This window comes from Ochotona curzoniae, unplaced genomic scaffold (assembly GCF_017591425.1).
Source record: "Ochotona curzoniae isolate NIBS_2020 unplaced genomic scaffold, NIBS_Ocur_1.0 contig_2321, whole genome shotgun sequence".
Taxonomy (NCBI): domain Eukaryota; kingdom Metazoa; phylum Chordata; class Mammalia; order Lagomorpha; family Ochotonidae; genus Ochotona; species Ochotona curzoniae.
In genome coordinates this window covers 860136-886283 of record NW_024465421.1, presented here as the reverse complement: position 1 = coordinate 886283, position 26148 = coordinate 860136, and the positions used below count along the sequence as shown (strand labels likewise).

At 47.8% G+C, this 26148-nt stretch overlaps 1 pseudogene; it reads right to left on the bottom strand.

The window, feature by feature from the left end:
* Positions 1 to 1020: 1020 nt before the first annotated feature.
* On the bottom strand, positions 1021 to 1430 carry LOC121151832 (annotated as a pseudogene).
* Positions 1431 to 26148: the final 24718 nt, after the last annotated feature.

The following is a 26148-nucleotide window of genomic DNA, read 5'->3' as shown; positions in this document are numbered from 1 at the left end:
TTAAAATGACAAGTGAAGGGCCCGGCATGGTGGTAGCCTAGCAGCTAAAGTCCTCACCTTGAACGTGCCGGGATCCCATATGGGCACTGGTCCTAATCCCGGCAGCTCCACTTCCCATCCAGCTCCCTGCCTGTGGCCTGGGAAAGCAGTCGAGGACAGCCCAAAGCCTTGGGACCCTGCACCCGCATGGGAGACCCGGAGGAAGTTCCTGGCTCCTGGCTTTAAATGGCCACAGCACCGGCCGTTGCAGTCACTTGGAGAGTGAATCATTGGACAGAAGATCTCCTTCTCTTTCTCCCCTTCTCTCTGTATATCTGACTTTGCAAAAATAAATAAATAAATTTTTTTTAAAAATGACAAGTGAAAAGTAATCAAAATGTGAAGGCTTAAATTGGAAGCTTCAGAGCAAAGGTGTTACCAGAAAATGTAACAAACTTTTATTCATTACAAAAGGAGCTCAAAGAAAATATTAGAGAAACCTAAATGCCTAGATAAGTTGTGATCCATCCATGTAATGAAACAATATTCAGCCATAAAAAAGATTAATGTAGATAGAAGGAATCGTCACCAATTCCACAACATACTAAAAAAGTATGAAAACGTGAAATGAGATCCAATTTCGTTTGTGTATATTAGAAGAGCATACTCTTTTTTTTAAATTGTTATTAACATTATATTATGAGATACAGTTTTATAGACACTGGGGATTTCCCCCACCCCTCCCACAACCCTCCACCCATATTGGATTCCTCCACCTTGCTGCATAACCACAGTTCAAGTTCAGTTGAGATTCCTTCATTGCAAGCATATACCTAGCATAAAGTCCAGCGTCTTATTGTCCAGATAAGTTCAGTGGCCTCTTGGGGAGACCTTCTCTGGTCTGAAGGTAGAGCTAACAGAGTAAAGATCCGGTCAGTCAAAAGCCCCAACAAAAACATCAGCATCAATATACAATGTTATGGAATTAATTGACATAGTATTGAGTAAACAATAGAACATACTCTTTTTTAAGATGTGGTTTTATTTAAACACACATAAAGGGTACAGCCAAGATGGGTGGTTGCTTGCTTTGCTGTGCGGCCTGGTGTTGGGGTTGGTGGCTCAGACGGCCAGCTGGGCTTCTCTTTGCATGATGCTTCTGCGGTTCCTTGGGGGAGACATTGTGAACAATCTTGCGCAGCAGCACCTCCAGCTCCTTGGCACTGTGCACCAGGAATGTGTGCATCCACTGGGCAGTGTGTGCTTGGTCTTCTTCTGCCGTAAGCGATGTCGGGCATCAGGATCTGGTCCTTAACCTCTGCCACAGCCTGCTGTCAATGCCCCCGGGCTTCCACCTTGATCTTACTGCAGCGGTCTGACGGGTGCCAAATGAAGTTCTTGGTCCTGTTCTTGCTGATCTTGGGCTTCCCCAGGGGTCTGAGGGCAGCCATGACTCCAGAGAAAGCTGCCACCGTGAGAGGCAGTGCTGAGGAAGAGCTTCCGTATTTCTTAATAGTAATTATTACTTAAACATTTTGAGTCTAACGAATGCAGGAAAAACTTCCCCTTCTTTGTTCAAAGGCAGCATTTATAATTTTCCTAATTCAATAAAAGATTAAATAGATGATCAATTTGGTAAAAGCCAGATTGATTCTAAATAAGTGGGCAAAAACATAAATAGAATAAAAAAGAAATAGTGCTAAAATATCACAAACAACATTGCTTCATTAGACTAATAAAAATAATGATGAGGCATTTATTTTAAAACATTCAATAAAAAGTAACCTATTGGGTCTGGCACGATGACCTAGCAGCTAAAAGTCCTTGCCTTGCGTGCATCGGGATCCCACATGAACGCTGGTTCTAATCCAGGCAGCCAGGTTTCCCATCCAGCTCCCTGCTTGTGGCCTGGGAAAGCGGTCAAGGACAGCCCATACATAGCCTTGGGACCCTGCACCCGTGTGGGATACCCGGAAGAAGTTCCTGGCTCCTTGTTTCAGATTGACTCAGTTCCGGCCATTGCGGTCTCTTGGGGAGTGAATCATTGGACAGAAGATTTTCCTCTTTGTCTCTTCTTCTCTTTGTATATTTGACTTTGCAATAAAAAGAAATAAGTCTTTTTAAAAAGTAGCCTGTTAAATTAAATACCCAGTAGGCCAAAAGAACAATGAAATCAATACTTTCTTAGACTGTTAGTAGTATTTAAATTGTATGGCTGGGGCCCAGCGTGGTAGCCTAGTGGCTAAAGTCCTGGCCTTGCATGTGCCAGGATCTCATATGGGCACCGGTTTGTATACCGGCAGCTCCACTTCCCATCCAGCTCCCTATCTGTGGCCTGGGAAAGCACTCCAGAATGGCCCAAAGCCTTGGGACCCTGCACCTGCATGGGATACTTGGAAGAAGCTCCTGGCTCCTGGCTTCGGATTGACTCTGCTCTGGCCATTGCAGCCGCTTAGGGAGTAAACCAACAGACTGAAGATGTTTCTCTCTCTATCTCCTTCTTTCTGTATATTTGCCTTTCCAATAAAAATTTAAAATTTAAAGAAAAGTATGTTCATATTGACGCAGTTTGGGTGCAGCTGCCACCTGCAAAGCCTGAATTCCCTTTGGGCTCTGGTTTGTGTGCCCACTGTTCTGCTTCTAACCCAGCTCCGTGCTAATGCACATGGCAGTGCAGCTAGACGTGGCTCGGTAGTGTCTCACTTCTCCTTGTGATCTTGTTTTTATATCCATTTTATTTCTTATAATAATTACATGGTGGATCAGAGTGGGAAGAGTTGAGGTTTAGGGAAAACTGGATAAACTCATTGCTCCAACTTCTCTATCTCTTCTTGTTGTTTCTGGGGGAGAGCAGAGACAAAGGGGGAAAACCACTCACGACTTTCCACACGTCGCAGTACCCAGGGATGAGGAACCGTCACCTCATATCAACCCAGAGTCTCAATGTGTACCTGTTGCAAGGGTTCTGTCCAAATGGTTTGCATAGTTTTGAAGTGCTGCCAATTTTACTGATCCATGATGTCACTCAGTGGCTCCGTTCACTGGGATTTTGTTGTTGTTGTTGTTGCTGTCATTGTTTGTCTGGGGTGGTTGTCCAGTTAGTTCTGTTCTTTTTCTGCTATAGCACCAAATGTGCTGCCATATTCTGCTTCTAGAACAGGGCCTGTGTCCACTGCTCTGCCTTTTTCATTAAGTAGGACATGTTCTTGCAGGTGGGTCCAAGTCCCCAGGCCAGGCATCCCAAGCTTCGAAAGGATCTCCTACCCCTGGGCTCATGAACCCAGCACCCACGTGGTAGGCGAGCCCTGGGCCCCGGGCCATGAAACCTGGTTTTGGTCTTGTGCACCCTTGACCATTGCTGCTATCCTGGGAGTGGACCAGCAGATGGAAAATCTCTGTGTCCCTGCCTTTCAAATAATTAAAAACAAAAAATTGAGTAAAATGAAATGAAGATATTGTTTCCTTTGGTACTTTTTGTATTGTTGTTGTTTTTAAGGAAAGATTCATTCATTTTCATTGGAGAGAGAAGGAAAGACAGAGAGAAACATCTTCCATCTGCTGGTTCTCTCTCCAAATGACCGCAATAGCTGGAGCTGAGCAGATCTAAGCCTGAAGCCAGGAGCTTCCTCTGGGTCTCCCACATGGGCACAGGCTTCCAAGGCTTTGGGCCTACCCCCTACTGCCTTCCCAGACCACAAGCAGGGAACTAGATGGGAAGTGGAGCTGCCGGGATTAGAACTGGTACCTATATGGGATCACGACACATTCAAGGCGAGGACTTCAGCCACTAGACCACTGCGCTGGGCCCCCAGATTTGTAATTTCTGAATCTGATAACCCTTAGTGGAGGGTGAAATCCACAGAACCAGGCACCCGTTTCCTGCTTGCCTTGCCTGCTACAAGGACAGATCGGTTCAGAGACTTATCTTTAAGGTGGAAGACATAGAGCTGGTACATGGGGGAGGGAGAGAATTGGACATGACCTCTGAGGCTGGATTCAGTGAGGGCCTGGGGCCTGTGCCTTATGCTCTATGTGGTATGTCTGAAGTGCTTAACTCTGTGTCCGACACAAAGTAAACCCTTATGTAAGTGGTGGCTGCTCTTACAAATGTACTAGCTGTTTGAGAGGGGGAGGGAGGGTGGAGAGAGGAGCATGTCCACGTGCTGGTTCACTTCCCAGAGTGCTACAACCGTTCCAGTCCAGGACCAAAGCTGTAAGCTGGGAACTCAGTCCAGGACTGTCACGTGAGCTGCAGGAACTCAGGCACTTGCGCCATCAGCCACTGCCTTCCAGGCTCCGCATCAGCAAGAAGCATCCAGACGTGGATTTTGAACACAGGTAGCGCTAAGCCCCATGCTTGCCCCAAGGTAAACGAGATAATACTCACCTGTGCTTCTGCCAAAAAAAAAAAAAATCTCTTAAGGTCCATCAATCTGTTTATGTAGAAAATCCACAAACAGATCTGTTTCCTTTTGTGTTCATACAGCAGTCACAGAATCCCCATAACAGCAATTTCCACTGTCCAAATTACAGGGGGCAAAAGGCATACTGTGTAGGCACCGCATGAACGTCACAGTAGCATCAAGGATGGTTTTAGCTCAGGTCCTGTTTGTTTGTTGTACTTATTTTCATTTGAATTTAAAGGCGGAGAGACCAAGCAAAGATCTCCCTTCTACTACTTCATTCCCCAAATGTCCATAACAGTTTAGGGTGGACCCAGCTGAACCAGGAGCCGGAAATTCCAGATGTGCGTAACTTGACTTGGAGGATCCCTTGGAGATGCATGACGTGCAGCATTTAATTCACTCAACCTAATCTCCAAATGATTATCAACTCGAGTAACCCCTATACCTCTGCAGCTGCCATTTGGAACATGGAAGATTTTTTTAAAGTATTTATTTGTTTATTTGAAAGAGAGAGAGAGACATATCTTCCATCCACTGGTTCGTTTCCCCAAATGGCCTTAAAGGCCAGGCTGGGCCAAGCCATCAGCAGGTGCTTGGAATTGCTTCTTAGTCTCCACTGGGTGGCAGGGATGATTTCATGTGCACCGGCAGGAATGCTGGCTCAGGAGCAGGGGAGTTAGGATGCGAACGAGCTTCCAAATGGGATGTGGGCATCGCAAGTGGTGTCTGCAGACCACAGTACCCACTCAGATGATCTTACTTTAAAATCAGTTGATTAGCAACCTTAATTCTGCCTGCATCCTATTTTTTTTTTTCGTTCCCATGTATCATAGTGTAACTATGTGTGGACAGGAACATTCGAGGGCAGGGGGCATTATTCTGCCTACTGTAGTGACTAGTTTATGTCAAGTGCTGAGCTAAAGCACTGGGGAATTAAGCATGAGTATCTTTATTCTCCCTAATAGTCCTGTTTTGGGAGCAGCACATCATGTCTCAGGCTCTTGAGAGTTTGGGGAGCCAAGGAGGGCTTCTAGGAGGAGGTGATGCCAAGGAAGACAGAGGATAGGTGAGCAGAAGCTATCCAGATAGATAGAGATTTCAGGGGACTCTTCTCCGTGATGTACTCCAGAACAGGGCCAGCATCATGTCACAGCGTGTAAAGCTGCCTCCTGCAACAGCAGCGGCCCATGTGGTTGTCATTTCACGTCCTGGCTTCTCTACTCCAATTCAGCTCCTTGCTAATGGCCTGGGGGGGGGGGGGGGACATGGGGCGGGGAGACATTGGGATATGGACCAAGTCATATTCCTGTTACCCAGAGCTGGAAGAGGCTCTTGGTTCTTGGCTTTACCTTGGCCATTGCAACTAACCAGGGAGTGAACCAGCAGATGGAAGAGCTCTCTGTCTCTTTCTGTAAATGATTTTTAAATGATTAAATACATCTAACACATACTTGAGGCGCTGTCAAGGCTGTGGAGGCATTCCAGGTGCAGACAATGAAGCTTATTTGCATCACAGGCAGGGCAGGGACTATCAAGAAACCTGGATTTGGGGGCCAGCATTGTGGCACAGGGGGGTTGAATCACTGCCTATAATGCTGGCATCCTATGGAGGGCTGTTTCAAGTCCGTGCTGCCAGACTTCCAACGCAGCTCCCTGCTAAGGTGCCTAGAAAGGCAGCAGAATATAGCTCAGGTGTTTGGATCCCTGCTACTCACATGGAAAACAATGCTGAAGCTGTTGGCTCCTGGCTTCAGCCTGGCGCAGTCCGGGCTGTTGCAGCCAACCAGGAAGTGGAAGATTCTCTTTCCCTCCATCCCTGTCCCTTTCAAATATATAAAATAATTTTTTTTTACAACACTGAAATTTAAAAAGAAGTTTGGATTTTATCTCCATAGCAAGAAGGAGCTATTCCACCGAGGGGAGCGATGTGATCAGTCTCATGGATTGGAGCCAAGCCATGACTCAGGCTGCCGCGTGGGGCAGGCCTGTTAGGAGCAGATGGCTTCGTGGGTGTGTGGGAAACCTGAACAGGGGAACACACTGAATCCAGGGAAGGCCTTCAAAATAGAAGAAACGTGAGCAGGCTCAGTGCTGGTGGGTATTGCCAGTTGACCAAATCTATCCCAGAAATGAGTCAGAGGCAGACTCTTAAAAGCTCAGGAGGCTGATTCTCTGGCCTGCGCTGATCGCGGAACTGTCCATTCCAGCACACGTGGGAGGAGGAAGCAGCCCCCATCGGCCACATTCAGGGGTTCTTAAGCAAATGATCCTCTGGTCAACTAAGAGAACAATGGCATATGATGCGAATCACTCAACCAAGCAAGCTTACATCAGCATACAATGCAAATGAGCCAATCAACTGTATTTGCATACTGAAAGCAATAAAGTCATCCTGGTGCTAGAAATTAGTCCTCTGGAATTTGCTGGAAACCTGGAGCTGTTGGAGCAGGGAACAGATAGCCAGTGTAAGCTTCACACACTTTATCCAGTCAGTAAGAGCCACTTCCCACCTAGCGGTGGACAACAGAACCAGGCAAACAGGACCTGCCAATTCTGTTTACAGAAAACAATTTGGGTCAGTCAGCTTACTGCTTACCACCTGAGTTGGAAAAGAAAAGCAAGGTCTTGGTCCTGGTGTGATAGTGTAGTGGCTAAAGTCCTCGCCTTGAATGCACTAGGATCCCATATGGGCGCTGGTTCTAATCCCAGCGGCCCTTCTTCCCATCCAGCTCCCTGCCTGTGGCCTGGGAATGCAGTCGAGGACGGCCCAAAGCCTTGGGACCCTGCACCTGCATGGGAGACCTGGAAGAAGCTCCTGGCTCCTGGCTTTGGATTGGCTCAGCTCCGGCCATTGCTGTCACTTGGGGAGTGAATCATCAGATGGAAGATCCTCCTCTTTGTATATCCTCCTTTCCAATATAAATAAATAAATCTTAGAAAAGAAAAGCAAGATCTCATCCTGGAATGAGATAAATACTCGCACTTCTCTTTGGGGACTCTCCGAGAACCCCAGGTTATGGCAAGGGTGAGATTATGGACCTGTCCCAGAAGTGTTTCAGAAGACCTAAGCTGACTGCCACCATTTTCCATTGTCTGGGCTGTCACAGCGGGGAGGAATTAGGAAAGGGGGTGGGGCCAAAGAGGTGGAAAAGGCGTGGTGAGGTTCCATTACAGGCAGGGACTGAGGAGCCCAGAGCAGGGACTCATCCTTTTTTTATAACAAGAGCGGAAGAGGAAAGCTAAAAACATGGAGATGCCAACACATCACATGAGTTGGGTCTGATGGCTTCAGAGTTTATGTGAACTGGGAGGTGGGGAGGAAGTACCGGTGCCTGGAGTTAGGAGCGAGAGGAACAGAGAAGCATCTGGCTGGAGATGGTCAGTCTCACCTCTGGACCCAGGAGGGTGACTATCATTATATTAGTGGCCCTGATTGTGTGGTTAACAGAAATCTTTCTCTAGCCCTTCCCCGACCGCGTCTGCAAATCTGGAGGGACCAGCGTCCTCCGGCATTCACCTTCCTCTCTTCTCTTCGGCCTTCTTTCCAGGGCTGGTGGCTCTGTGCCATGAACCAGCAGTTTTCAATCGCCTGTCCATCCATCCTGATGGGTTTTTGAAGTGCTTCTTCAGCCCCGTGTCACGTTATGAGACGTGGTCAGTAGGGGGCGCTGGAGCGACGATGCGAGAGAAGGGTTTTTCCTGCTGCTTGGAGCGTGCTGGCCTCCATTGGCGGGGACCTGCTCCAGCCCCAGGTTCCTGCAGGGCAGCTGTTGAGCGTCACCGGATGGCCAGCGACTTGTCCCAGCACCTGCCCAGGGGGCTCTGTAGTGGAACACAGCAGTGAGACAACCCTGCCCCAACAGCTCCAGGTTTCCAGAAAATTCCAGAGGACTAATTTCTAATATGCTCCATGTATCACGCCATGATGACTTTATTGCTTTCTCTGAAGAGGCGAGGATCTCAACGTAGGGACGGGAGCCGTTGCTTAGTCCTGCTAGTCCTGTTTTTTCACATTCTCTTGATTCTGCATGAAGTGGTTCCTTATTATGCCAATTTCCTGTTATGACGAATAATGTTAACTTCACATGTGTAAACTTTCATGTGGCTCTCTTGTCTTCTGATCGGATCCTGACAGCTGCAGAATCGATGCTAGGAAATAGATGCACAACAATGGGATTGGAGGGACAGGTTTGAGCTTCCTGTCAGTGGGCAGTGGGATGCTGGGAATTTATGACACAAAGTGACCTCATCATTAATCAGGGTTCTCCTTGTGGAGCGTAATGAAATGTCAGCTGAGTCACTTGTACTGGAAGTTTGCGTGGTTGCTACACTTCTTAGTTACGACACCAGGAATGACTGTGCTGTGTAAGCTGAGCACTTACAGAGAAAGAAAATGACTCGCTCCAGTCTCTCTCACCTCAACTCATGATCTGAGGACCAGACATCATCCATGCCAGTTCCCCAAAACTTTCTAATTCAAGATAGAAGACACGGTTCAAGCACAGGGCCAAAGCTGTCCTGCAGCAGGTAAAGCAGCCACCTGTAATGCCAGCATTCCATCTGGGTAACAATTCATGTTCTGGATGTCCCACTTCTTTTTTCTTAAACGTGTATATTTTGATGATCTTTACATAGTTGATTAGGGCTCAAAGGGTCAAGGGCTACAGGAAAGTGGGTAAGACCATTGTTTTCACATTCTCTTTTTTCCTCCCTGTATCTGGGGGGAGGGGAGAGACAAAGGGAGAAGCCACACCCAGCCTCCCATCCATCCCAGGGTTCCCGATGTGGGGCATGCTCCGAGGGCACTGCTCAAGTGGCTTCGACAGTTCAGCCGTTCTGAGTTGCTGCCCATCTCACCATTCCAAGCATGATGAAATCCCTTCAGAATCCACTGGCTGACACAGTCCACCTTAGCGTCTCCAATTGCCCAGATTTTCACTGCCAACACTTGGCTGGGGTAGTTGATCAATTTGTTCTGTCCTCTGTTGTGGTAGCAGGTGTCCTATGCAGGCTCCAGTGTACTACCAGTTTTCCATGTGCACCTGGATACGCTGCCCACTGCTCCGTCTGAGCCGCTGAGGAGGCTCAGTTTGACACATGCCCTCCGTGACTGTTCCACTTCTGATCTAGCTCCCTGCAGTGACTTGCTAAGGTAGTGGTATATGGCCCAAATGCTTAGGTCCCTGCTACCTGTGGAGGGACCTAGAAGAAGCTCTTGGCTTCTGTCTTCAGCTTGCTGGGGGGGGGGGGGGACACTTTCTCTCTCTCACACACAACAACTCTGACTTTCAAATGAATAATTTGGTCTTTTTCTTTTAGTATTATTAATCATACTTAGTTTTGATGATAGTTTTTTAGGGTGATAAGGATCCAGAGCTACAGTAAGGTGGGTGAGACTACCATTTCCACGTTCTCGTTTTTTTTCTTCCTGCCTATATCTGGGCAAAAGGGGAAAGACAACAAATAATTTGAAAAAGAAAATCAAGCACAATGTCAGGGTGAGGGATCTCGAATTGCAATGACAGTAGCATTTGGGCTCACCAAGTTTCTCAGTTGAACGTCAAATCAGGAAAGATTAGGATCCTGCAGCTTGGAAAGGGAACATATTTCTGGATCCCAATGGAACTTCCAACTGCTCTTGGAGGTTGAACAGTTAAAGGGTTGGATTATGGTAGTCATCCATTTATTGCCTGTCGGTCCCAAGCTGGCTTCCACGGATCCCAGCTTTCTGCCTCCACACCTTCACAGTTGTGTTGGCATCTCTGTGAGGCTACACTGATGCCCACTGCTCAGTGGCCTTTCAAGCCAAGCCAGCACTCTGTCTGCACGCTTCTCCCACAGTGTTTCACATGGCAAGCACCCCTACCGTTCTGGGGCTTCGCTCAGTTCACACTACCAGGGATTCCAACCCCCAAATCCACCAAGACCCTACACTTCTTGCATCTTGCAAACCTGCAGAACTAGTACCACTAGCCTAGAAGTTAGGCACCTGTGAAGTGTGACGACACAGGCGCTAGAAGTTAAGAGGGCAGAGGTTGAAGAAGTGAAAGGGCAGGCTTGAAACATTCCTGTACAACCAGCTGAGATAATAACAACTCACCTGAGAAGGGATAAATGTAGCAAGCAAACTAGAAGAACTGGGAAGGTCAGTTAGAGAATGACAATGGCCACAAGACTGGTTGGAACATGAAGGGTAGGCCTGTAGCAACTGTCCTCTTTTAAGTTAGGGTGATTGTTACCACATGGTTGCCAGCGACTGTCCATTAAAATGGGTCCAAAATCGAAGAAGTAAACTTGATTTTCTTTTTCAAAAACTTACTTATTTTCATTGGAAAGGCAGGTTTACAGAGAGGAGAGACAGAGAAAAAGGTCTTCCATTCAAGATTCAATCCCCAAATGACCGCAATGGCCGAAGTGGAGATGTTCTAAAGCCAGTAGCCAGGAGCCTCTTCCAGATCTCCCATGTAGGTGCAGGGTCCCAAGACTTTGTGCCATTCTCCACTGACTTCCCAGACCATAGGCAGGGAGCTGGATGAGAAGTGGAACACCCGGACACAAACTGGAGCCCATATGAGATGTCACACTTGGAAGTGGACAATTAACCAGTTGAGCCACTGTGCCAGCCCCAGAGAAGTGTACATGTAACTGCATTATTTCCTCATTTTTGATTTGCTACCTGTGGTTCATGAGGTTATTCCGAGTAAGGGATATGCCTCTCACCCATGCCCTTCGTCTTGAAGAATTCTGCCAAATTCTCGGACCACCCTCTGCGTTGTTTTTTTTTTTGTCTCTATCTCTCTCTTTTCCGCTCTGCTACTTACATAAATAAGTTAAAAAGCTGTCAGAAGTCACACTGTGGCCAGTGTAGTTTGGGCTGCCGTGGCCTCTGAAGGCCAGGCAGAATCCAGAACCGACCGTGGGCAATCCCAGGATTTGTCCTGAAAGGGTTCTGCCCTGGAAGGCATTGGATACCTGTTTGTACTCCCAGGCCTCTGATGAGACGGTGATGTGGTTGGCAGAGAGAGCTGCTTTAAAGATCTCTGCAAAGCCTTGGGTCTTTCATTGCCTTGCTCATTCATGCTTCCTGCACCAACTTCTTTAGCAAGTTCTTTCTCTCCTGCGCCCTCTCAGAATGCATGATTTATCCCCCCCCCCCCGCTTTTTTTTGGGTCAGGCTGAAATTTTTTAAGATATTTCTTCCCTGCTCCCGACTCTCACTGTAAAACAGCTGCAGCCCGTGGCTGAACTTGGACACCTTGAAATCTCCACACAGACCGCTCCATCATCTTTCCCTTCAACCTCCCGTGATGTCTCAAGAACAGGGACAAGATAAAGCCAGCTTCTTTGTGACAGAGGAGCAGGGGCGGCTGGTAGCACATTTCCTAATATCATCCTCACTTCCCTCTGAAACCTTACCAGCCGCCCACATCTAGCAGCTTCTGGTTTTTCAAGCCCTTATCACAATCACCCATAAGGTTCTGCTTACAGCAACCCAGGCTAGTCTGTTCTTCCAGAACCTTCCAGCCTCTTTTTAATCAAATCATTTGCACATCTTCAAGTGGAGTTAATGGCAAGGATGCTGCCTCTGTGGTACCAAGCTGTGATTGGGCATTCCCTTCTGTCTGGCATTAGCTGAGGGCAGAAACTGGCAACGGTGAGGTGCACCGTCCTTGGTTTCATGCAAGAAAACAATTCAAGGGAGGAGCCATATAGAAAGGGAACAGGAAGCAGGAGTTACGGAAAGAGACGATCAATGCTCAGATGTCAGTGCAACAACCTCTCTTCACAAAGAAAGAAGGCCTGTTCTCCTAGCAAGGTTGTGTTGTGTAAGGAGTGATGCCTTGGGCAGGGGCTAGTTGAGTATTCAAGCAGGGTGGAGTTCAGGCAGGACTTGACCGATTCCCTCCCTAGTCCCACTCTGGGGCTCGCGTCATCTCCTGGGAGGTGTCAAGGCAACGTGTGTATGATGGGCAGTGAGGTTCAGGAATAAGATGAGAATGATGGGCTGAGGTTACAGCCAGTGCACACGGAAGGAGTGGCCCTCTGGTGAGCCCAGGTGCCACTGGTACCCTTTAGTTTCTCCTTGCTTCTTCCCTGTCTGCATCAGAACAAATATGGTGAGCCAGGATAGAGAGAGCAGAAGGTTGGGTGCATTTATAGCCAACCTTCCAGGCAGAATGACCTTCTGAGGACACAACCTCAGTGTTCTAAGCACCTCCCGCTGGGCCCATCTCATAGACACCATAGTTTCATCCAGTCTGCACCCTTAATCCATAAGCCATTAGGATAAGATGCTAGGGTTTGATCATCTGCCTAGGTTGGGGAGGCAAATGTTCTGTACACCATGACGGGCCTTTAAGCAGGTGTTCTCTCTCGCTCGCTCGCTCTCTTAAGATTTCATTTTTTTTTTCCTTTTATTGCAAAGTCAGATATACAGAAAGGAAGAGAGACAGAGAGGAAGACCTTCCATTTGATGATTCACTCCCCAAGTGACTACAAGAGCCGGAGCTGAGCCAATCCAAAACCAGGAACCAGGAACCAGGAACTTCCGGGTCTCCCGCGCAGGTGCAGGGTCCCAAGGCTTTTGACCATCCTTAACTGTTTTCCCAGGCCACATGCAGAGAACTAGATGGGAAGTGGGGCTGCTGGGATTAGAACTGGTGCCCATATAGGATCCCGGCGCGTTCAGAGTGAGGACTTTTGGCCACTAGGCCACCACGCTGGGCCCAAAGCAGGTGTTTCTTGCTAGCTGGTGCCAAGCTTTTTTACGACTGAGTGCTAAGGAGACATTAGAAGAGGAAGAGGTTTCCTGTTGTCAGATTGGCAGCTTCCCATGACATGGATAAGTTTTGCTTCATGGGATGACTTCTCAAAGCTGGCTCCGTGGAGTATGTGATGCTCAGTACCCCCAGCCAGCCCCTGCCTTTGGCTCCCCAGAAGGACTATTGCACCACAGAGTGTCTCCAAGGATGCATCCATGGGCTGATTCCCTCAGTACCCTTGAAGATGGGTTTCTAGAACATTTCTAGGAAATTCTGCCATTATCACCATGACAGAGACCCACAGTCCTACAGAGAGAAGGTGAGATGGGGCAACGTCAATTACATTGCGCTTTGTTGTAGTCGTTTGAAAGGCAGAGTGACAGAACCAGGGACTGAGAAAATTTCCATCTGCGTGGTCACTCCCCAGATGGCCACAGTAGCCAGGGCTCAGCCTGGAGCTCTGTCTTGGAGCATCAGGGACACAAGAACTTGGCTGTTTTTGGCTGCCTGTTTAAGAGCAAGCACTGGGCCCACCTGTGGCCTAGCAGCTAAAGTCCTCACCTTGAACGCGCCGGGGTCCCTTATGGGCACTGGTTCTAATCCTTGCAGCTCCACTTCCCATCCAGCTCCCTGCTTGGGGCCTGGGAAAGCAGTCGAGGACAGCCCAAAGCCTTGGGACCCTGCACCCGTGTGGGAGACCTGGAAGAAGTTCCTGGCTCCTGGCTTCAGATCAGCATGGCATCGGCCGTTGCGCTCACTTGGGGAGTGAATCATCGGACGGAAGATCTTCCTCTCTGTCTCTCCTCCAATCTGTATATCTGACTTTCCAATAAATAAATAAATCTTTAAAAAAAAAAAAAAAGCAAGCACTAACAGAGAGCTAAATCAGAAATGCAACAGCCGGGGCTCAAGTAGCACTCTGATATGGCGCTGTAAGCATGGTTTACCTAGCGAGCCATGACACTGCTCCTGATATTTCCATCTCCAGGAGAGCGTCGCACAACCTGGGAAACTTGGCTACACCTTAGCTGCAATGTACACTTCACACATCAGTACATTGCCATTTTCTTTAGTGTAGTGGGAATAAGCACGCATTTATATCTACACATACATATGCACACGCGTGTGAGTACTTCAAATGTTCATGGAAAAAATCAAAGTAAAAGGTAACTTTATTGTGTCGCAACACAGTTTTGAAATCTGAGGCAGATGTTGAGATGTTGAGGTGCAGTGTTTAAGGTTCTGCTCAGAACTCCACCTTGGCGTGCCAGTTTGAGTCCCACCTGCTCTGCTTCCGGTCCAGTTCCCTACTACTGTGTTGGGGAAGCAATGGATGATGGTTCAGGCACTGCAGTTCCTGCCATCCGTGTAGGAGATCTGAACATGATTCCTGGTCCCTGACTTCCGTCGGGCCCATCTACAGCTGTTGTGGCCATTGGCAGAGCGAGCTGGTGGGTGGAATGCAAAGAATTTGTTTTAAAATCCATGCCTAGCTTTTTCTTTTCTTAATATTTATGTTCTTTGAAGGAGAGCGAAGGAGAACCAGAGATCACACCTCTGCTGACTCACTTCCCAAATGGCTGTCACAACCAGGCCTGGGCCGGGTTGAAGACAGGAATCAGGAATTTCACCTTGGTCTCCCATGTGGCTGTGAGGGACAAGTACTTGGGCCACCTTCCAAATCTTTCCATACACGTTAGCAGGGAGCTATATCGAAAGTGGAGCAGCTAGGACTTGAACCAGTGCCGGTATGGGATGCTGCTTTCGCAGGCGGCGGCTTAAGCTGCTATGCCACAGCGCTGGTGGCTTCCATGAGCTTGATAAGTATTTCCAGATGGAGAGTTTACCTTCTGTGCTCAGGCTTTTGCGTAGATCCAAACCACCACAAATCCAAAATACCCAGGGGAAAGAAAAACCCTGCATCTGAATAGAACATGTCCAGACTTAAAAAAATTATAATTAGTCCCCAAAAGATACAGAATAACAACTATTTTACATAACATTTTCATGGAATTGGGGATTACAAGGAGCCTATAGAGCACTGGGGGTACATAAGAGAATGGACAAAGGTTTTATGCAAATACTATATCATTTTATGCAAGGTATTTAAACATCTACAGCTTTTCGTGTTCATGGTACCAATAACCATAAGCATGTGTATGAATTTGCATATAATAGATATGTATGCGATTTTTGTTTCTGTGGAAAAGATATTTGAATAGCCAGAAATTCCCCCAGCCATTTGAAAGCACCTTTAACACAAAAACTGCGGAAGTACACAGTGTCAGAGATGACCATCAGTCAATAGGACTTTGCCCTTCAGCTGCCTTCCAACAGAGCATCTCAAAGGGCTGGTGTTCTTTGAACATCAACCCTTCCACATCGGCAGGTGGCTCTGGGGTGAGCGCTCCTCAAGACGCCATTGCGTCCCTTGTCAGGGTGAAATCAGCAGTGATTACCCAAATCACAGAGGTACTGAATACCAATCAGGAAGTGAATATTGCCTTTAGTTCGTCCTAAGTGCCTGGCCTAGGCAGGTGGAATAGTGCAGCAGTGTGCGTGTAAGAACCCTCCTGTGCACACACATGGAGTTGAGGATAAGGCTTAAAGCCGATAAACCTGGCAGGCAGGGTGCTGGGAGGAGTTTGGCAGCAGGCAAAGTTTGAACTCTTCGCTTTACTAGATACGTGATTCTAGAATTAACGTACTCACAATCCTTTTTGTCTTCTGGAAAATGATTGCTATAATCCCTACTTTGATGAATTATACTTGGACTCAATGATCCAAAAAAAATGCAAGATGTCTAGCCTGTAATAGGTAATGACTAATCCTTCTTTTGCAGGGTGGGCATCCTCTGTGGTTGCCGGTTCAAGTCCCAGCTGCTCCACTTCCCATCCAGCTCCCTGTGAATGTGCCTGGGAAGGCAGTAGAAGCTGGCTCAAATACCTGGGCCCCTGTCACCCATACGGGAGGGCCAAATGCAGTTCCTGGCTATTGGCTTCGCTCTGATCTGGACACAGCTCTTGTGACCATGTACGCAGGAAACCACTGAGGGCACATTCTCGTTCTTTCTCTCCCTCTCGCTCTCTCTTTCTCCCTCCCTAACATTGTCTTTCGAACACATGAGTGAATCTTTAAAAGAAATACACACAATCTTACGTTTGCCTAATATAACAGAATTTATGAACATCAGATAAGTGCTGATGCACAAATAGTATTTGTTTCTTCAAGATTTATTAAAATGATAGAAAGACTTAAAGCACAATGATTCTTTTTAATCTGCAGGTTTCATTTCAGCTCATTGCTGCTGTATTGAGAGAACTGACGCATGAGAGAGAGTTTCTGATTATTGCTGTCATGCCTGAATGGCATTTTCTGGGTTCAGCCCTGCCTTAGGCCTGTGACTCCAATACCTTGCAGCTCTTGCTGCAGTCATGGAAAAGCCCAGGTCTGACCGAAGGCCCTTCTCCTGTGCAGGTGATGTTTTCCTGCCCGAAGTCCTATGCAATGCTTTCTTTTCCCTGGAGTTGCACAGCTTAGCCAGGACCAGCTCTGGCCCAGTGACTGACTCCTCACGCGGTCTGTTTTGTTTTCCAAGTACCTTCTGTGCCCTCTGCTAAGTAGAATCTTCTGTATTACTCAAAACTTTCCCAGTAGTTTCTTGCTGTTGTTTTGCTTTTTTAGCTCGTCTTCATCAGGGTCACCAGCTGACAACCCAAGGGTGTATTTTTGTCTCTGTGTGATTTCCAAAATTGTTCATATTTTTCTGTTGCTTTAATTTATTCCTTCTATTCTTACTAAGATTACACCACTCTGTGTTATTTTTTTTTAAATGAGAGTTTTGGGATTTATTTAATCATTTTTCTTTTTGTTAAAAACATGATTTATTTGAAACACACACACACAATCTTCCATCAGCTGGTTCACTCCCCAAGTGGTCAACATGGCCGGAGCTGGGCCAGACTGAAGTCAGGAAAGGCGATATACAGAAAAGAGAGGAGAGGCAGAGAGGAAGATCTTCCGTCTGATGGTTCACTCCCCAAGTGGTCACAACGGCTGGAGCTGAGCCAATCCGAAATCAGGAGCCTGGAGCTTCTTCTGGGTCTTCCATGTGGCTGCAGGGTCCCAAAGCTTTGAGCCGTCCTCGACTGCTTTCCTAGGCCACAGGCAGGGAGCTGGATGGGAAGTGGAGCAGCCGGGATTAGAACCAGCACCCATATGGGATCCTGGTGTGTGCAAGGCAAGGACTTTAACTGCTATGCTATTGCGCCAGGCTCCATTTCTACTTTCTGAGCGCATCTTTGCATTCTTTCATCTTTGCCCCACTGTCAGTTCCTGCCTGGAGTTGGCAGAAACTCTTGCTCACCTCTCTTCTTCCTTTGTTGTCCCTGACACCTGTAATGTATCCTCTACTTGGAAATAAAGATGTGGTGCATTAAAACACTTCTGTCATCACAGGGTGTGAGTCTGGTTCCCTTTCTTTGGAATGAGGACCTCATCGTGTGTGTCCATGGTGAGAGCACTGCCTGCCCATGACTGACTCCCCCTGCTGGGATGCTCCGCTCTTCTGTGAGGTCACGTGGGGAGGCCGTGGGTAGTCGTGATTGACTGAGGTCCAGGAGGCAGCCTGAGTGAGAAAATCTTTGAGATGATTCCAGTCACTGTTTGTTGTTGTTGTTTGTGTTTAGGATGTTATTTAACTGCTTGAAAGGCAGTGTATGTGTGTGTGTGTGTGTGTGAGAGAGAGAGAGAGAGAGAGAGAATATGAGAGTTACTTTCTATCATTGGCTTATTCACTCACCATGATAGCCAGGGCGGGACTAGGTCAAAGCCAGGAACTGGGCTGGCGGTCCATGGCCCCCAGGGGCTCAGCTGCATGAACTGTGACCTGCAGAGTCCACAATGGTTAAGAAGCAGGAATTGGGGGCCTGGCACAGTGGCCTAGCAGCTAAAGTCCTCGCCTTGAACGCACCAGGATCCCACATGGGCGCCGGTTCTAATCCTTGCAGCTCCACTTCCCATCCAGCTCCCTGCTTGTGGCCTGGGAAAGCAGTCAAGAACGGCCCATAAATAGCCTTGGGACCCTGCACCCACGTGGGAGACCAGGAAGAGGCTCATGGCTCCTGGCTTCGGATTGGCGCAGCACCGGCTGTTGTGGGTCACCTGGGGAGTGAATCATTGGACGGAAGATCTTCCTCTCTGTCTCTCCTCCTCTCTGTATATCTGACTTTCCAATAAATAAATAAGTAAATAAAATAAAAAAGAAAGTACACAGGAAATATTGTGTGTGTGTGGGTTTTTTTTTTTTTTTTTTTTTAGTTTTTTAGTTTTGTTGGAAAGGCAGATTCACAGAGAGAAGAGGAAGATCTTCCATCTGCTGGTTCCACTCTGCAAGCGGCTGCAACAGCCGGAGCTGAGCCAACCTCAAGTTAGGGACCATGGTCTCCCACGCAGGTGCAGGGTCCCAAGGCTTTGGCAGTCCACCATTGCTTTCCCAGGCCACAAGCAGGGAGCTGGATGGAAAGTGGAGCAGCTAGGGCATGAACCAACATCCATATGAGATTCTGACGAGTCCAAGTTAAGGATTTGGCCGTTAGGCTATTGTGCTGGACTCAATATTGTGGACTTCTTTTGGGCCTGGCACTGTAGCCTAGCAGCTAAAGTCCTCCCCTTGCACACACTGGGATTCCATACGGACATGATTCGTTATCTCGATTGAGGCTGGGGCAGGCTGAAATCAGGAGCCAGGAGCTTCCTCTGGGTATTCCACATGACACAGGGGTCCAAGCACTTGAGCCATTTTTGCTGCTTTCTCAGGCACCAGCAGGGAACTGGATCGGAAGTACAGCATCCGGGGCTTCACCAGGTGCCCATATGGGATGGCAACATTGCAGATAGTGGCTTAGCCTCAGGAAATTTCTCTGGAATGAGTGAGGATCAAGGGAGGGAGATATTGTGATATTCCACCTTTACATGGAGTTCCTACCTGGCAATGAAAGGTTTCTCACGTGACATCCATATAAGAGGAAGTCGAATCTGAAATCATTCAACAAAAACAACCTCTTATTGGTAGTCATCACCATTTACTCCTTCAACTAGGAGGAGTGAACCACTGGCTGGAAGATCACGTTCACTTCTTTGTTTCTTTATTTCTTTGTCTCTCACTCCCTCCCCATCACTCTGCCTTTTGAATATGTCAATAAATCATTTTTAAGATTCCTTTTCATGTCCGGCGCGATGGCCTAGCGGCTAAACTCTTCACCTTGAACGCCCCAGGATCTCATATGGGCGCCAGTTCTGATTCCAGCAGCCCCGTTTTCCATCCAGCTCCCTGCTTGTGTCCTGAGAAGGTATTGGAGGATGGTACAAAACCTTGGGACCCTGCACCTGCTTGGGAGACCTGGAAGAGGTCGTGGGCTCCTGGTTTCAGATTGGCTCAGCTCTGGTCATTGCATCCCCTTGGGCAGTGATCATCAGAAGGAAGATCTTCCTCTCTCTCTCTCTTTCTCTCTCTCTCTCAAAGTGATATATATATCACTTTGCAATAATTAAAAAAAAGATTCCTTCTCTCAGCAGATGGGATTAACACAGCATCAACAATAGTCCCTAATGTAGTGTTCAGGTAAACCTTTGACGAAAAATACAGCAAAGTGAAAATAAAGTGACAGAAGACTGTAGCTAGAGTGGTCAGAAAACACCTCCCTAAGCAGAGGGCTTGAGCAAACATCTGGAATGAGAGTGGAGCCATGTGAAGGTTCAAGAATCTTTCAACAGAGAGAACAACAGGTCCAGAAGTTGAGAAACCCTAAGACTGGTGTGACCGGAAGAGGGGCTGGAGATAAAAATCAAAGGGCAAACAGAAAGTGGGGGACGAAGGCTTTCCGAGATCCTGGTGAGGTCTGTGCATTCTGAAGAACTGCGGGCAAATGAGGGAGAGTTTGACTTTGTTGAAAAGAATTCCAGATGTGTGTTGAGAGACTCTAAGAGGAGTAGCCAACGTGGGAGCAGGACGACTGGTGAGGCGTATCCACTTCCACGTCCTTTAGAATCATTCAAGGTGGAGTATTGATCAGGGCCCATGGGAAGATGTGGGGGGCAGCGTCCAGATCCCCGGACTCTGCCCTCCTCGGGGGGCTCAGACTCGGGAGGCTGCAGGAAATGGCTGGATTCTCCAAAGTGATATCTTCACCCATCACTTGCACCTGCAGGTGGACACCTGTCTCCCCTGGCGTGTCTGCTCCTCCGGCTACAGACGAGGCAGAGCATCTGTAGTCCAGCAGGGCATGCTACTCGAGCTCGCATAAACACAAACCAATGGCACAGGTTCACAGGTGGTACCTCATCCTGGCTCTGGCCCCCCCAAAAAACAACTGTCTGGACAGCAGTGGACTCCAAAATATTGAAAGTTCCCCATGCACTCCTTCTTCTGAGCTTGAAAATGAAATTCACATTTGGAGGGGGGTGGGAATGGCGAAAAGCAAAGGCCGGGAGAACAAAGCTGTTTGCCGCTCTATGAAGCTCCTTGGATTGGCTTTTACTTCCACTGATGTGTCTAAGAAGAGTTCTGTTTTCCAATGCCTTTGAACCTACTTGGCATGTGCTTTGTTTTCTTTCTCAACTATTGCAAGATTTGAGTATCTATTCCGTCACTGAATGAAGCAAAGGTTTCACATTTGAGAAACCCTGTTGCCATGACTGCCTCGCCTTGGGGCAAGGCAACAGAGGGAGTCACCGTGGTTCTGTCCCTGGGCTCCGCAGCCACCTCCCCCACCCCCTGTTACCCAGGGCGCTCATCCAGAGGCAGAAGGATGAAGCAGGATGAGAAGATGGAATACCCCTGAAGCATTTTTATTGGCTACATTGATTTGGTTTATTTACTCATTCGATTCATGAAGCTTGCACTTTGTTTTTTAGGGCCTCTGACTATCTAGCCAGCTGTTAACACAATGATGTTACTGATATTTGAAAGACAGTTAGTGGGGCCTGGCACAATGGCTCAATTGGCACCTCCAAGTCCCAGGATCCCATATGGGCACCGGATCGTGTCCCAGATACTCCACTTCCCTTCCAGCTCCCTGCTTATGGTCTGGGAAAACAGTTAGAGGAGACCCAGAAGCAAGGGAGACCCAGCAGAAACTCCTGGCTCCCAGCTTCAGAGCAACTCAGTTCCAGCCATTGTCATTTGGGGAGTGAATCAACAGATAAAAGAACTTTCTCTCTCTCCTTCTTTCTGTAAATCTGCCTTTCCAATAATAAAAAAAAAAAAAATTGAAGAAACAAACAAAAGGTAGGCAGTGAGTATGAGTGAGTTATCCGAAACCAGGCAATGTGCTCACTTCGGCAGCACAGTCAGCAAAGCCAGGCAGCAAGCTGAGAGCTCACACTGAACTCGGCTGCTGCAGCCACTTTGTCAGGGTGTTGACCGACTGTGTGATGACATGCTGCCTCCTTCATCTGCCAGTTCAGGAACCAACACTGTCATTGGCCACACTGGGCCATTTCCCCTGGGGGCAGGGGAGTTTTGTTTGGTTCACCCTTCACCTTGGCCACTGCGTCTACTTGCTCTCCAAGTTATGTTTGATCCTCTTCACTCTCTCTTTTGTCTACCTTCTCCTCCCTGGTCACTGACTCCATCCAGCTATAATCATTTCTGGCCTAGTTACTGCAGGAGCCCCTTGACGGAGTCTTCTAAGTTGTATCTCTATTTTTATTTTAATATGTATGTGTTATTTGAAGGGCACAGTTCGAGGCGAGAGAGGGAGGGAGAGGCAGAGAGATCTTCCACCTGCTGCTTTATTTCCTCTAAATGTTTGCAACGGACAGGGCTGGAGCGGACCTAAGCCAGGAGCCCGAAACACCACGTGGGCGGCAGGGGCTGCAGCACGTGGGCCATCTTCCGCTGTGTTCACGGGCACATTCGTAGGGAGCAGGGTTAGAAGCGGAGCCTCAGGACTCCAGCCAGCCCTCATACTGAATGCCCACGTTGCAGGTGGCAGTTTAACCCATTTCTTCACATGGCCAGATCCACATTCCACCTTTTAAACAAAGAGGCTTTATCAAAATAGCTCCTTGGACACTGTCTAGTATTAAGACTCCCTGCCTTTTCACCAACTCCCATAGCCTCTAAGCCCTTAGTTACTATACCATAAAAAGAAAGAACATACTTTTAAAGGAGACAAAATACTGAGCTATCTTTTTCATTATCTTTGACCCTTATTAATTTACATAAACTGCGATCTCATTACACCGCAATGGAAACAATCCTCTGTAAGTCACTGGATTGACTTGGATTGAAAGGCTATTAGTAATGGTTTTTATTCTGTCTGGAACTGGAAAGTCCTTCTGCAATCTCCACGTTGCTTGAGCTGCCCACCAGCATGCTGAGTTAAACTCCAGTCTGGTTCAGCAGAACAATGGCATCCCTGGCTGCCCTGTTGTGAATGTTTGCTTTGTCCAGCTTGATTGTGTCCTATTTGCATGTGGAAAATTCCAGAGGTGGTGGGGAACAGATTGTGCTAGCTCATGGCTTCCCTCCCTAATTGAATACTTGAGGAATAGGCACGGGTTTAGGAATATAAGAGATAAGCCAAAATAGGGCCTGGAATCTTTCCTTGTGCTAAATATAGAGAAGAGGGGAGCAAGCACTTGGATCTGATTCACAGCATTCTTAGGGAGTTCCTCCGATTTAGCTCAAGTCCTTCTTGTCTTTCTTCCTCTTTCCTTCCACCTTCCCTCGTTTTTTATTTGCGTTTGGAAACAACAGGGAAGAAATGCTAGTCCCATTTTCCAAGGGCAATTTTTTCAATTGAGGTGAGGCCGCTGAACGTTTCTCTCTCATAAAAATACCATCTCCTCTCTTGGAGGGTTGCCTTCTTCTCTCTCCACTTTCTTCTTGTCCTGGCTTCTTAGCGTGAAATTTCATCAAATGCCCCGACATAGGACATTTTACCCCCTTTCACTCTCAGTGGGCCAGCTTACATTTCCTTGTCACAATGAGAACTAAAGGAGAAGCTTAGTTTGAGCTGAGTGAAAATGTATAAAAAAGAAACAAATGATTTCAATCTGCACTGATACAAATCTTTTGGACTAGCCTCTGTCCCGTGTGTCATGGGCCAGATGATCAATAGTGAGTGTTAACTGGCCAATACACTCCCTCACACTTGAATATATTTCTTTTTGGCTTAAAAATGTTGGTATTTTTTCACCTACCTGAAAGGGAGAAGGAGAGAGAAAAGAAGGGAGATATTCAATCTTACTAATTGATTCCCCATATGCCTGCAACAGCCAGAGCTGGACCAGGCCACAGCCAGGAGCCAGATCTCCCATGCAGGTGGCAGGGGTCCAAACACTTGCACCGTGATCTGCTACTTCCCAGGGTGCTCATTAGCAGGGAAGTACCAGGACGTGAACCAGCTCTCCTTTGGGGAATGTAGTCAGTTTAGTTGCTACACCACAATGCCCAGCCCTTGAATGCAATTTCTTTTACTTCAGTAGTAAAGTCACTTCACCTCTGCTTCATGGTCCTGTTCTCTTCCCCATCCTGTGTTTTTCCCTACCACCTGTGGCTAAAGAAGGAGTCTGGAGCTAGGCCAAGCCTTCTAAGCCTTCGCCCTCCATTGCACAGGGTAGAACAACTCTCAACTCCAAGGCTGTTGCCACTCAAGGGTTTGCACAAACATGACGTTGAGAAACACTGCTTGCCAAAAAAATGGGCAAAAGGCCAAGGACAAACTAGTTGTCCTTTGAGGTGGAGACATTTCCGTGTTGTCCTTAGCAGTTCCATGTTGATCTAGGATCTTGGAGGGTACAAGCAGGAAGAGGCTCCCTGGTCCCCTTTGGCAGATGTTCCTTGCAGACAAGTGACCTAGAGCTGTTCTCAGCAGGGTGAGTGGGCGAGTGGGTGGGTGGCTTAGTCGAGTTTCCTCACCTTTAAAACTAAGAGGTGCAGCCACGTGTTCCCTGAGATCCTGTTGGGGGCACTGACAATTTCCTGCCCTGTCATTGGCCCTTTGCCCTGATTGGTGTGCCTTGGTGATCTTTAAGCTGATTGGGCAGGTTTGACAGATAAGCGGGAGGCTTGGTGCGGGAGGGGCTTCAGCGTAACAGAATTAACGGGCATAACGGTTTTTAACGGAAGATCTGAATAAAGCGCCTCTGAGACTCTCTCCAGTGTCGGGTGATTTCTTCTGCAGGACGGGAGACCCCGATAAGATCCTTTCATCTTGGCATTGCTAGGAGTTAGGGGATGAGACTCATTTTCCAGAAAGCACATATCCAAAATAGTACCCATGGTCTTTGAGGTAGGCCTTCTGTCTGTTCCTGGAACCCTGTCACCAAGTATGAAACCAAGAGGCGCTTTCTCCCCCCACCCACTCCCTCCCCTCATTGATTTTTTAATAATTGTAATTACCTTTTCTTCTAAATATCCTTGGAGCTCTGCTTTCCCTGTGGAAGCTGGAGTCACTTTTAGCCAAGTCTTGTGAATGTGGTGAGAGGCCAAACATGATGCCACAACCTTGGCTAAAACAGTTTCCCGGAGGGCGTGCCATGAACTCCGAAATGTTGTCTGCCAGTCACCAGGCCACAGTTGACTCTCCTTGCCAAGCTCAGAACTGGACATCAAAAAATGTCCCCAGTATCAAAGGGCTAAAGCACCAGGGTCTTCCATTTGTTTTGATTCGTTGATTTTCTTGGTTCTAGAGATTTTGTAGCTTCTGACTTTGGTGTCTGGTCTTTTTTTGTACCAGATATTCTCATCATTTATTTTAAAATCTACTGCTTAGAAATAACTTTGATATTTTCTACGCCCAAATGTATGGACCGATTCTTCATACTCGATATTACTTTTTAAATTAGAACGTGCAACAGGAACTCTTGGAAGAGCAAGCTGTACAGAGCAAGGTGGACACTGACAACACAAGCTAAGCCAGGAACGAGAGAGGTATCGCCACCACCCTCATCCGCTGTCACAGGATTCTTACGTTCCTGAAACCCTGGAAGAAGATGTACTGGTTGGAGTTCAATTGGGAAAGGGAGCAGAGAAAACATCCCTGAGTAGCCCCATGCCTGCCGCTAGCCTGGATACCAAGACACCCTCGGGGGAGCCACAGCTGCTCCAACCAGCCCTGACTACCCTCACCATTACCATGAGCAGTGAGATGGAGACCTAGCACGTGCCCATTGAGCCCAAGCCCTCCACCATGGTCACTGGCCTCACAAGACTGGCACAGCCAGAGGAACAGGATTATTGCAACCAAGGTTCTAGAAATCACGAAATAGTTCAACATGAGAGACCTGCTCCGCTACATCAACTACAATGACAGCAAGCAGGACGGCTTTGCACATCAGACTGCCATCAAGAAGAATAAACCCAGCAAGTTTCTTCACAGCTTGGGAGATGGCAAGACCGTGGAGTTCTATGTGGTGGAGGATGAGAGGCGTGTGGAGGCTGCAAATGTCACAGGCTCCAGGAACAGAGCTGTGGTGCGGGGCAGTAAACCTTAGCAGAGCCCTTCGCAGTGCTACCCGTGGCAGAAGGCTCCTTGGTGCCATTATCAACTGAGTCACTTGACCAGCGACAGTGATGGCTCAGACAGCACTTCCAATGGCCAGGCTCAACCTTGCTGTCCCCAAAGTAGTTGAAGGCTCCCACCCCACTACCTACAGAGACCCTATTGGCTGCACAGTGTTCCTATGCGCCTGTGCGAGAGAAGGGATGAAAGGTGCTCACAGGCTACAGGTGAGCGTGACTGGCCTATGGGACAAAAAGTGTTATCAGGGTTATAGATCACCATGCCACAGGGGACCTCACCACAGCCAGACTGAAAAGGGTAATGACAAGGCAGACGGGAAAGACTGGGGACAAGAGACCCAAAGCCAAGAGCAGCCTCTCCAGTGCTCCTCACACAGCTGCCCAGACAGCCCTGAACCCTAAGATCATAAAGACACCAGGGCTGCCCATCCCACTGCTGAACATTCACCTGCTCCTGAAGATAAGTAAA